Source organism: Mirounga angustirostris, unplaced genomic scaffold, assembly GCF_029215605.1.
Source record: "Mirounga angustirostris isolate CCGP_5_RB_7025 unplaced genomic scaffold, mMirAng1.0.hap1 SCAF_9, whole genome shotgun sequence".
NCBI lineage: Eukaryota > Metazoa > Chordata > Mammalia > Carnivora > Phocidae > Mirounga > Mirounga angustirostris.
Genome location: NW_026991717.1, coordinates 71067879 through 71080600, shown reverse-complemented (window position 1 = coordinate 71080600; position 12722 = coordinate 71067879). Strand labels below are relative to the sequence as shown.

General features: G+C 43.2%; 1 long non-coding RNA gene and 3 other non-coding genes across 4 annotated transcripts; 1 reads left to right on the top strand and 3 right to left on the bottom strand.

Moving 5' to 3' along the window:
• Positions 1-27: 27 nt before the first annotated feature.
• TRNAP-UGG (transfer RNA proline (anticodon UGG)) lies at positions 28-99 on the bottom strand. Its single transcript has one exon. It is a non-coding gene; the product is annotated as a tRNA-Pro (tRNA).
• Positions 100-505: 406 nt separating this feature from the next.
• LOC123861404 (uncharacterized) lies at positions 506-10660 on the top strand. The gene is made up of 4 exons (XR_008508079.2): positions 506-3505; positions 6158-6384; positions 6504-6609; positions 9632-10660. It is a non-coding gene; the product is annotated as an uncharacterized LOC123861404 (long non-coding RNA).
• On the bottom strand, positions 1282-1372 carry TRNAY-GUA (transfer RNA tyrosine (anticodon GUA)). The gene is given in 2 exon segments: positions 1282-1317; positions 1336-1372. It is a non-coding gene; the product is annotated as a tRNA-Tyr (tRNA).
• TRNAT-UGU (transfer RNA threonine (anticodon UGU)) lies at positions 2547-2619 on the bottom strand. Its single transcript has one exon. It is a non-coding gene; the product is annotated as a tRNA-Thr (tRNA).
• Positions 10661-12722: the final 2062 nt, after the last annotated feature.

The window sequence follows — 12722 nt, the reverse complement described above, 5'->3', positions numbered from 1 at the left end:
GGAAAAAAAAAAAAAAATCGAAAACCAGGGCTCGTCCGGGATTTGAACCCGGGACCTCTCGCACCCAAAGCGAGAATCATACCCCTAGACCAACGAGCCACAGCCGTAAAAGCGTGCCTGTGTTTCCTCTGAACAGTACTTTCCAGTGTGCAAGTTGGCCGCCAGGCTGCCCGGGAGCTCTGTTCCACATTGTGACATTTACTTCTTGCCTTGCTTTGCTTTCTCCCATCTTCATGAGGTCTCACTTTTGAAACCTGACACGGGTCCTAGCCTCGCTTATTCTCCCCGATCCACATCCTGGACCCCTCCAGAGGCCGGATGGGGTGAGGAGGGGCAGTTTCCAGACAGCAGGCCGCGTGGGTGAGCTCCACCGAGCACCTCTGGACGGTTCTGGGCGCGAGCTCGAGCCTAGCGGGGGCCTGGCGGGGGCCTGGTAGGAAGGCGGCGGAAGTGCGAGGACCCGAGCGGACCTCGCTTGCGAGGCTGGAGGGTCCTGAGCCCCAGGCTGGACGCGCGGGAAGCGTGTCAGGCGGCTACTACCTGGCGCGAGCCTAACATTCTAGGGGCGGGAAAGGGTGGGCATCAAAATGCCGAGAGCCGGAATCGGTGGGAGGTGCGCCAGTCTGGCGTGTGTTCGGATTGTCCAGGCCCCCGAAGGAGAATCAAGTGTTCCATCTCCCCACCTTTGTTTCACTTGTTTCTTCGGTCTGGAATTCTTTCTCCCAGTCTTACCCCAACTCGCGTCAAATCCTGTTACCCTTTCCTGTTCTGTCTCAAAATCTTTTTTGTAGAACTATAAATAATTGCAAAAAGATAAATAAACTAAAACTGCCGTGTAATGGATGTGTGTACGGAGGGGGGCGGACACTCGGGACGAGAGCCCCAGTTTCGGCGATTTCTTCCGCAAACTGGAGCCCCCGGGCCGCATGGCGCAGACATGCGCACACAGCGTTTATGCATCGGGTTCTGTATCAACGAGAGGTTTCGGGTTTCCGAACCGTGGACTTCAGGCAGCAATCGAGGATCAACTAGAAGCCAAAAGAAACATCTGAGGGAAGGTTAACTTCGAGTTCTTCCAATTGGCTAACAGAGTTGGCCCTCCTCGCAATATAAGAAACTGCCCAACAGGATCCATTTGTTCACATGTGCTTGGCGGGCTCAAACGTTTTCTTTGGCACAGGAATGAGGCTGGAGAAGTCGACTCTAGAAGACAAAGAGCCCCGGAGGAAACAAGAGGGCAACGGCTCCCTGGATGACTGCAAACCCCAAAACTGCAGCTCCTCCTTCGAGCCGGAATCGAACCAGCGACCTAAGGATGACTATACGGGAAGCGCACTACAGTCCTCCGCTCTACCAGCTGAGCTATCGAAGGGGGCACGGAAAGCACCTCTCTAGAGTCACCCATTCAGGACATCTACAAATAGAGGCGTGTGAGAAACGATCTTCTGCCGGCGGGTGGACATCGCAGAGTCACAAAGCCAGCTTGTGAGAAAGTCCCGCCCGCAGTTCTGGGGACAACCCTTCCAGAGCTGGATTCCCCTACTCCACCGAGGGGTGGGGGGCCAATCCGTGGGCTCCTCACAGGCACCCCGAGACCCCGTGCATCACGAGGCCGCCCGGGGCGAGGGCACTGCTCGTCCGGGGGGCCGTTGGCTTCGGGAGCGCGCGGCCCGGGCGGGACCTCCCAACGTGATACGTGTGGAGTGGGAGCCGCCACCCCGGCCTCGAAGAGCCAGGGAGTGCGGCGGTGGGACACACGGTTCCGCTCGCGCAGCCCCGCGCCAGGCAGAGAGGGCGGGCCTCCCGGCTCTGGCTCGCGCCTCTTCGCGTTTCCTCACTTCCTGTGCTCGCCTGGGAATTCAGGCTCGTTCGCACAGGCAAACCGCAACTCTTCCGTTTGTACGTCCACAGACTCGGGGAGGGAGAGGATGTGGAATATAGCACACATGGGTAACCCCAATGTTTCTGCGAGAAAGGACTTCTGGAGAAAATATCTTAAGGTTTTTCAAAGGGGAAGCCGCAATTCTTCTGAGTCAATAACAAACTTAGTGACCCAAGTCTCGACTTTCGTCTTCCCGCTGGGATGATAGTGAAGTGTTCGAAAACCGGCTGAAACAGGAAACCTTGCGGGACAGCCTACTCTCTCCCGAGGGCCTCCTCCCCTTTGGGGAGTGGAGCTTGTTCTGGGCTCCAAGCCTGTGCGGAGCGAGGCACTGGGCTCGACTCCATGGTCTTCCCCCACCGCCCTCGGCCCGGCTCGGGCTCCGGCGGCCCTGGGGAAGGGCTCTCGCGGCGGGTCGGCACAACCCGGGCGTCCGCGGAGGCAGGCGGCGTTTCCCGCAGTTTGTAATGGACTCCGCCACAATCCAGGCAGCAGAGCCGCACTTGCGCAGTAGCGCGTGAGAGGAAGCGGATCCGCTCAGCGTGGTTTACTCGGGTAGTCGGGACTGCGGCGAGACGATACGTGAACCGAATTTCCGCGGGGGTTAAGGTTACTGGAAGGGGGGTTGTCCAGTAAGGATTTAAAACGATAAGAAATAGGTGGAAGGCCCCAGCGAGATTTGAACTCGCGACCCCTGGTTTACAAGACCAGTGCTCTAACCCCTGAGCTATAGGGCCTCGCGGACGAGCGTCTTGCTTCTTTCTTTGAAAAGGAAAGTTTTTATGATGGGTCTTTGTTAGAGGAATTAAGTGTAAGCAGCAGACAAAATGCGAACTTCTTTTCAATCTATTTACTGTTGGAATTTGGTCTGCAGGCTCTTGCTAGGGACAACGCAATATGAGGGCCAGTGATAACAGCCACCACTATTTTAAGATTGCAGGACTCTGCCTAACCCAACACATTATAACACAGAGTCCACCTCACCCCTCCCTCCGCCCCCGGCCGCAGTCTAAAAATGAAGAGGAGAGACGCGGCGTAGAGGAAGTTGACTACCACGGGTCTCTCCGCTGAAACTGAGCCTTTCCACTGATTTTCTCCTTGACTCAGGATAGCCACCGACTTCCAACTTCCTTCAAGTTCCTTATGTGTAGGGACCTTTCTTACAGCTCGAGTCTCTGCGCCAGAGCAAGCATTTGTTAATTCGTTATTTAATTCATTCCTTCATGCAGCAAACACTGAACTCCCAATTCTGTGCTGGGCTGTGCACTAGGAACAAGGCATCGGATACGGTCTTTAACTTGAAGTCCCTGTCATAGTCTTGTGGACTAAGAGAACTTTAGTTTTTATGAAAGAGAACAGTGAAAAGTAGCTGTGCCTGCTGTGAGCGGCTGGTGGACAGTGCCAAGCTTCGCAGATTTGCGGTGTGAGCCTTCACAGAGGCGGTCCTTCAGGTGGGGGTGGGGTTTGAGCTGCACTTGAGAGGTTAAGACACAAGTTTGGGGGCCGAGTGATCTCTGGTAGAAGAAAATGTATGAGCAGAGTCTGAAAGAAAAACCGAGGCTTAAGGAGCGGAGGCAGAACACCGGCTGGGGCAGATATCTGCCCTCCTGGAAATAAGGGAAGGTAAGAAGTCAGGTTAATAGGGGACTGAGAGATTTCTGGAATGAAGTTACACCCTTAAAAAAATTGCAACTGGACATTGAACACGGCATCAGAACTCTATGTACTCTATGTTGGCTAATTGAATTTAAATTTTTAAAAAATTGAAAAATGGAAACTCACCAGGCATGGATATGCAGAATGAATTGAAGGGAAGAGAAACCAGAGTCAGAGGTACATCAGAGATTAGCCATGGTGCAGACGCTCAAATAAAGCTGCAAGAGGGTCAAGTTATGGACCTGGAAAGGAAGGAAGGAATGAGGGAACTAGAGGGAAGGCAGATTTGGCTGAAGTTAGATATGAATAAAGAATAAGTAAGAGATAAAAAAGATGAAAGAGTCAGGGAGGACTCTCAAATATTATGCCTTGAAAAAGCAAGATGATGTTTGCAGGAAAAAAAAGTCTAAAGGAGAGATGAGTACCTGGAAAGGGCAGAAGATGAAGTGCAAGGATTTAGGTAGGCTGGGTTTGAAGTGAGATTGGGGGAGTTTATGGGAATTGTACAATAGCTAGAATACTCTTGTGTCTGGAAGTCCATAAGATTGGTAAATCATGGGTAGATCAAATTACATAAATTATCCATTGAGTTAGAGCCTCTAAGAGTTAGGGGCTCTTGAAGGAAGAGAGTACAAAAGGAAAATTGCTGAGGCCTGAACATGAGTTGAATAACTCTGTTGCGGGCATTTGTCCTATGAGTGGATGTCCAATATTTTTTGAATATTGTCCTTACATTTGGTAATTTCACATATTATAAGTAAGTCTGTCCTAGAAAATTTGCTTTCCCAGCTAGCAGCTGGGAGTGGGCATGTGACCTAGGTTCCACCAGTTAGAGTCATCCAGGGAAGATTTCAATTTAGATGTATAAAACAGGAGTGAATGATACCATAGGGAAATCCCATATTTTTTCAGTGGTGAGATATGGGATTTCTTAAGTCCGTAGATCATTATCTTTTGTCAGGTCTGGAAAATTCTTGGTCAGCTTTTCAAGTGTTGTTTTGCTTTATTTTTCTTTTCTCCATTTATGAAACTGGAGTTAAACCCTCATACCTTGCCCTTCATTTCTTTTACCTTCTCTTCCATATTTTCTTTTTGTCTCTCCATGCTGCATTCTGAATAACATATTCTTAATCCAGTAATGCTTGCTACAGGTATGTTTAATCAGCTGTTAAATCCACCCACTGAGTCAATGTAATTATAAACTGTAATTTTCAATTCTAGAAGTTCTGATTCTTTTTCAAAACTATGAAGCCAACATTTTTTTCCAGTTTTATTGAGATATAATTGACATACATCCCTATATAAGTTTAAGGTGCACAGCCTAGGGGCGCCTGGATGGCTCAGTCAGTTAAGCATCTGCGTTTGGCTCAGGTCATGATCCCAGGGTCCTGGGATCCAGCCCCACATGGGGCTCTTTGCTCGGCAGGGAGCCTGCTTCTCCCTCTGCCTGTTGCTCCCCCTGCTTGTGTTCCCTCTCTCTCTTTGTCAAATGAATAAATAAAATCTTTAAAAAATTAAAAAAATAAGGTGTACAGCCTAATGGTTTGACTTCCATATATTGTGAAATGATCACTGCTATAAGCTTATTTAGAATCCATTATCTCATATAGATATAATAAAAAGAGAAATCAAAAAAACAAAAGAAAAAAGTTTTCCCTTGTGATGAGAACTCTTAGGATTTAATCTTTGAACAATTTTCATGTATATCATGCAGCAATGTTAACTGTAGTCATCATGCTGTCCATTACATGTACTTAAGTTATTTATCTTGTAACAAGTACTTTGTACCTTTTGACAACCTCTCTCCTATACCCTTTCCCCAACCCCTGCCTCTGGTAATCACAAATCTGATCTGTTTTTCTATGATTTTGTTTTTTGTTTTTGTTTTTAGATTCCACATATACGTGAGATTATCCAGTATTTGTCTTTCTCTCTCTGACTTATTCCACTTAGCATAATGCCCTCAAGTTCCATCCATGTTGTCCCAAATGGCAAGATTTCTTCATTTTTATGGATAAATAATATTCCATTATATATATATCACAACTTCTTTATCCATTCATTCGTCAGTGGACACTTAGGCTGTTTTCATATCTTGGCTATTGTAAATAATGCTGCCACGAACATGCAGATGCAGGTATCTTTTTTAAGTTAGTGTTTTTGTTTCCTTTGGATGTATTCCCAGAAGTGGAATTGCTGGATCTTATGGTAGTTCTGGTTTTGCTTTTTGTTTTGTTTTTGTTTTGAGGATTCTCCATACTGTTTGCTATAACAGCTGTACTAGTTTATAATCCTACCAACAGTTAAGTCAAATTGTTGAATTTCCTATTCCTTGCAGATATTCACCAGCTTGTCTTCTATTTCTTCAAACACATTAATTATATTCATTTTAATATGTATAACTGATAATCCCAATATTATTCTATCTATTGTTCTAGTTGATTCTTACTCATGTTACTTTGTCTCCTTGTATAATTGGTCATCTTTGTGTGCACTGCTCAATGTCTTGGGAAAATTATATGCAGTGAATTTTTGAGGCAAAGATGAAGGTGACTTCCTGAAAAAAAATATATATTATAATACATACATATATATATGTATATCTTTTGTTTCTCCCAGGCATCTAGAGCACTATCAACCCAAAAGGATCCTTAAAAAAGTTATTGGCCGGACATTTCTGAGCCTTCAAGATGACATTAAACCCAAACTGCAAATCAGGGAGAATGGAGACCTGTGGTCACAGCTTCTCAGGAAAAGTTGAAAGCTCATTCTTTCCAGTTTTCCTTGCTAAGCTCAGCTGATTTCTGCTGAGCTCCAAAACAGTTATTGGAAGTGGGAAGATAGAGGTAGGTTTACTTCTTGTTCATCCTTGCCTTATGGGAATAGCTCTTTAATATTAATGTTAAATTAATATTAGACTTAATATTTGGGGAGAGTGTCTTACTTGATTTTCCATTTTGGGTAGGTGCTGGATCTTGACATCTGTTCCTCTTGTTTCTCCCATCCAAAGAGTCCGCCAAAACTATAGCCCAATTTTGCAGTAATTAGCAAATGTCTTCAGAGCTACAAAGGTCAGTGCTTCCCTTACCTCTCAGATTCCATCTTTTGCTTAGATTCTGGCCTAGTAGTTGCTTGCTACCATTTTAGTACTTTGATGCTTTTAAGATTTGGTAAAATCTTATCCAGTATTTTTATCATTTTTCTTCAAGGAGTTTGGTCCAAATTAATTAGCCCACAATTACTAGAAAGGAAATTAGAGTTGTAAGAGTTGTAACATCAATCATATTCCACCACATGAACTGAGAAGCAGAGAAAACATTACCATAGAAAGAGCACAAGGGAGAGCATGCCAAAGCACAAGGAGGGGTGATATCAAGAAAGGAAGTTTCACATCTAAGTCCCTAGCTATGGCCCACTCCAGAAGCCTCAGTGTGTTCCACTTTTGGAATCTATGAGATTTTCCTGGATTATCACAGAAATCCTCCTTTTTTATTTTAGCAAAAATTGTTTTCAATTTAAAGACTCTCAACTACACTAAAGTACTCTCAGTATGTGTCTCTCTACCTTACTGCTTTTAACTTCTAATATTTAGATCAACATTTACCAAATGACTGCTGTAAATTGCCAACAGATCTTTGTTCCAGTCCACTTATAATTCCCCAAATAGAACTCACACCTTTTTCAGTTGTGACCATTTGCTTCATCAACTAGAATGATTTCTCATTTCACCATACCTGTCAAACACTACTTATCCTGGAAAACCCATGTCGATGTTCTTATAAAATTCACAATGCCTTTGCTGTTTACGGAGTAGATTTCATCTCTTCTCTCCTCTGAAACCCATGATACTTTTTTTTTTAATCCTTACCATTCCTTCCTCTTCACTCCCACTCTCAAGATACCGAATAAGACAGATATAATGGAGGTGACCCATGGCACCTAGAAGTAAGCATCCAGATTGACATTACCCCTTCAACATATATTCAATTGTTTATGAAATTGTCAAATTTTTCTGTTCTCCTTCCCATATTTCTTCATCTTATATGAAAGATTGTCAAAAGATAGCACACATTTTAATTTTATTTTTTAATTTTCCAGAGCTACTTCTAAATTGTGGTTTCCTATCTATTCCTTTGCCCATCTTTTTTTTTTTTTTTTTTTAAGATTTTATTTTTAAGTAATCTCTACACCAGAGATGTGGGGCTTGAACTCCCAACCCCGAGATCAAGAGTCACATGTTCCACCAACCTAGCCAGCCAGGCACCCCACCTATGTCCATCTTTTTGAAAATGCTACAAAAGACACAAAGAAAGAACAAATGAGAAAGCAAAGAAAAAGGGAAGGAGATTCTAGTGCACTTAGCTATAGACTACTAAGTTCATTTTGTTTTAAGAATCACATGCATTAGTTTATTCCTCAGCTCCTTGAGGGGAAAGTTGTATGATTCATACTTCTGAGTCTCCATACCTAACAAAGTGATCAGCACATATCAGGGCATTAATAAGTATTTGAAATGGAGAGCAAACAAATGCAGAGGCATGTGTAGAGAAAAAAAGGAGATTTCAACCCACAGAAATCTGGAATACCATGGAATCTTTTATTTTCCTCTTCCTGGAATTCTTGGTAAACAAGCACTAAAAATCTTCAAGGGCCTTCCAGCTCTCATCCAGTGTAAGTGTAAATTCTAGGAAACCAATCTGAATTCAGGCGTCAATTCTCATATGTATGTGGTCACTAAATGGTGTGCCAGATACCAGCACACAGAGTATCTATTCAGAAAAGGGGAGGAGTTACCTAAACATAAACATAAGGTTACCTATTGAGAGTGAGAATCTCTAAGGCAATGTCCTCAGCCAAACACTAGGTAGAATCAGTTTAACATGGCATATGCATTCAGCCCTGCTAGGGCAGGTTTCCTCTGAAAACTTTCTAACCTCCTTTCTCCAGCCAGTGCATGGTTTCAGACTCCCAAGGAAACACACTTTCCACTAAAAGAAGTCTCATTCTGAAAAAAAAATTAAATTAAATTAAAAAAATAAAATAAAATAAAAGAAGTCTCATTCTGTCCTGCTAAGTGGATGACCAGTGCCACTCATCTTTTGGCTTTTCTTTAGACTTAGCGGCACTGGGTGTGATCTGAGCTGCATCTGGATGCTCTCAGGTCTTGGCAAGTAGGACAGGCTACGGGGATGCTAAAAGGAGGTTTTTGGACTCACAGCTTCTATAAGACTCTGCTTTTCTTAGGCCGGGATGGAATGGCCTTCAATCCCAAACAGGGTGAGCTTAATTGCAGGATTTGAGCAAGAGATTTCATGTTTTTAACAGAGTGTGAGGAAACTAAGACTGGGTAATAAGGGGATCAGAGTAATTAAAGTGTATAAAGGACATCACAAGACTTACCAGAAACTGCCTGGGATGGGTCTCAATGAAAATGCATGTCCTTCAAAGGATGTGGCTGTTTAGGCCTTTGGCTCATGATAGGATTCTCATTACACGTGATTCTCACTTTGGGCACCAGAGGGCCAGGGTTCAAACCTGTAAGATCCAACCTTGTGACACTAAAAACAATAGTGACTCCCCAAGACTTCATTTCTGCATTTCATTAGTGCCCCCTGCCCCCCTTTTGGACCCAACAAACTTGCAGGACTGTTCTGTCCCATCTCTTAAGAGACTCAAACCTGGCAGTATCCTAAACACAAAGTGAGGAAATGTGGCATAGATCCATAGACAGCTCAGCCAGAGGAGGGGCACAGTAGTGCTTCTTGTATAGCTATCCTTGAGCCACTGTTTCCATCAATAGGCTAAGGAAGGGTTTCAGCTGACTCTCTACAAAATTGATGGCTTGTGTTCTAAAGGAAACCTTTTAAGGATTGAAAAGTCAAGCCCTACCCTATAAACCCTTGCACAGTGCCCAGGAATTCTTGCTGACTTATTCTGCCTTCCATAGCTCCTTTAAATGTCACCTGAAGATTACTCTGGTCTCTGTAAAAGCTTTCTCTGGCCACCTCTGTTCAGACTTCCCACTGTTGTCCTTTTGACTTTGATATCTTCCTCCTTACACAGCTCACGACTGTCCACCTTTCTTTCTATCAGGATGATTTTGTAAGCACTGCTCTCAGGCATATGCCAGGTGAACCACCAGGAATGCAGAGGACTGATTGGCTGGCTGGCTAGCACATTAAAGGAAGAATGTTTAATGGAACTGAAGATCTTAGATATGCCAAAGAGAAAACTTGAGGGACATCATCACCATGCTCAAATACTTGATATACTGCCATGAGGAAAGAGGAAATAGAAGTAGTCTTTGTGATAAAAGAGAACCAACTCTTAAGTTACAGGAAAATTGTTATTTATAGATATAGATACACATATACTTAGGTAAAGATGTGAAAGACTTATACACTGAAAATTATAAAACATTAATGAAGGAAACTAAAGAAGACACAGATAAATAGACATCTGGTGTCCATGGATTGGAAGAATTAAAATTGTTAAAATATCCAAACTACCCAAAGTGATCTATAGATTCAAGGCAATCCCTATCAAAATCCCAATGTCATTCTTTACAGAGATAGAAATGAACAATCCTAAAATTCACATGAAACCACAAGAGTCCCTAATGTAAACTATGGTTTTGTGTAAGAATGATGTGTCAATGTTGGTTCATCTCTTGTAACAAATACACCACTCTGGTGTGGGATGTTAATAGCGGAGGAAGCTGTGCATGTGTGGGGGCAGGAGGTATACAGGAATTCTTTGTACTTTCTACTCAGTTTTGCTATGAACCTGAAACTGCCCTAACAAATAAATTCCATTTAAAAACCCCACAATATTCCTGAATTTCTCTGTATCTAATAACACAGGTTGTTGTAAGATATAAAGATAAAAAGATATGTTTTATAAGATAAACACAAAATATAAGAAGCAAATATAAAAAGCATTGTAAGAATAAGATATATAAGAAACAGAAGTTGACAGAACTAAGAGGAGAAATAGAAAAATACACAATCATCACTGGATATTTATTTGTATTTTTTTCGCAGTCATCATTGGGTATTTTTTTTTTTAAAGATTTTATTTTATTTATTTGACAGAGAGAGACAGCTAGAGAGGGAACACAAGCAGGGGGAGTGGGAGAGGGAGAAGCAGGCTCCTGGCCGAGCAGGGAGCCCGATGCGGGGCTCGATCCCAGGTCTCTGGAATCATGACCTGAGCCGAAGGCAGACGCTTAACGACTGAGCCACCCAGGCGCCCCATCATTGGGTATTTTAACAGTCCTCTCTCAGTAGGTGTTAAACAAGTAGACCAAAAAATCAGTAAGGACCTAAAAGATTTAATCAACACAGTAAGTAACCAATACGTGATTGTGAGAAAAAAACTGGATAGATTCCTAAAAATATTTTCCATAAATTTTACTATGCATCTTTTGGTAGCTCAGTTGATAGAGTGGAGGACGATAGGATGTACATCCTGGTAGACACCCTTAGGTCTCTGTCCAAGGATCAAAGGAGAGTGCAAGTACAGCATACTACTGTCAAGGATGTGGACCCCACCTTGTCTAAGCCCATACAGTGGATATGATTAAAAATATATATATACTTGGACTTAGAAAATCAAGTGAAATAGATTGTAAATATAAACTGTATTTATAATTTGGTTGTTTTCTTTGAATACTGAGCACAGTTGTAGGATCTCTGCCCCAATAGTCATACAGAGGTCTGTGTCAAGTCTTTGAAATTGGAAGACAAAATATTCTACTCTTGAAAGTCAAACAAGAAAGAAACCACATAGTGATGGATGAGATTCTGTATTCTTGGGCTGAGATCTTGCAATTTTCATTGTTCTGGGACCTCAGGCTTCCCAGGCTTCAAGTCTCTGAATTTCTTTCACAGATGAGAAAGATTCTTAGCAGCAAGTTTCCTGGGGGGGGCCTCGGGCGATTATTTTGGACATGTACAGAGCTTTCCAAATGGTCCAGGAGAGGGTAAGGCTGCAAGCATTTCTCCTAGTTTCTCCTGCACACTTGCGTCATTATGTCATGTCCAGCAGGACAAATAAACATAGCCAGAGACCTCAGAAGATAGCGCCACTTGAATCCATTTTGTGTGGCTCATTTGAGACCTCTAGTATCTCTAGAGGTGGGCATCCATAGGTCAAAGTTCTATTGGCATCCCAAGAATGGTAAACTGGCCACTACCATTCTTCAGTATTGGGAGAATGTCCTATTTTGCCAGGCTTTTCTCCCTCACTTATAAACAAGACTTCTCATTTATTCCCACTGCTGTCACATCGAGCACACATCTTCCCTAGGCACTGCTCCCAAGAGGTCTGCAGATCTTTTGACTTCCTCAATTCTTTCTCCTCACTTCTATCAGAAGTCTAAAATACAAAAATGATCTTTATGGCAGTGATTCTCGAAGCATGGTCCCTGGTTCAGTAACATCAGCATCACCTAACAACCTATTAGAAATGCAAGTTCTCAGGCCCCTGATTTACTAAATCAGAGATTCCAGAGGTTGAGTCCAGCAACATCTTTAACAAGCCCTCAGGTGATTGGGGTGCACACTAAAGTTTGAGAACCACTGCTCTATGCTTTAAACCCTGCCCACCTCTCTTTAGTTATTTGTCTCCACACCAGTAGGGAACCTCGGTCCCAATATGCCTACACCTATACCCTTCAAAATGCATCGCAGTTCTTTTTCTGAGAGTCCACAGAACATCTCAGAGTTAGCACTGCTCTCCCATCCCTCTCCCTTCACTTTTATGTTGAAATTTATGGGGTTTGAGAAAGAGATCTCTGTCTCTATGCCCCAAATTATCCTTTTTTAAGGACACAAGTCATATTGGATTAGAGCCCACACTAAAGACCTCATTTGAACTTGGTTACCTCTGTAAAGACCCTATTTGCAAATAAGTTCACATTTTGAGGTATTAGGACTTCTGTATATTTGAGGAGGGAGGGAGGGACACAGGAAGATCTGGGGGAAAATCCCTTTCATGTGTCCTGAGAACCTCCCAACACCATCATGGGATTATTTTTCCCTTCTCTTGGGAAGCATAATTGATTAAGATAGACAATGACTATTGTCTATTTTTAAGAAAGTAAGCCAGGTCTGGGTGCTTCTTCTCTGCCCGAGACTGGATATTTGTAAGAGAGAGGGAAATATAAAGCATAAACATATAC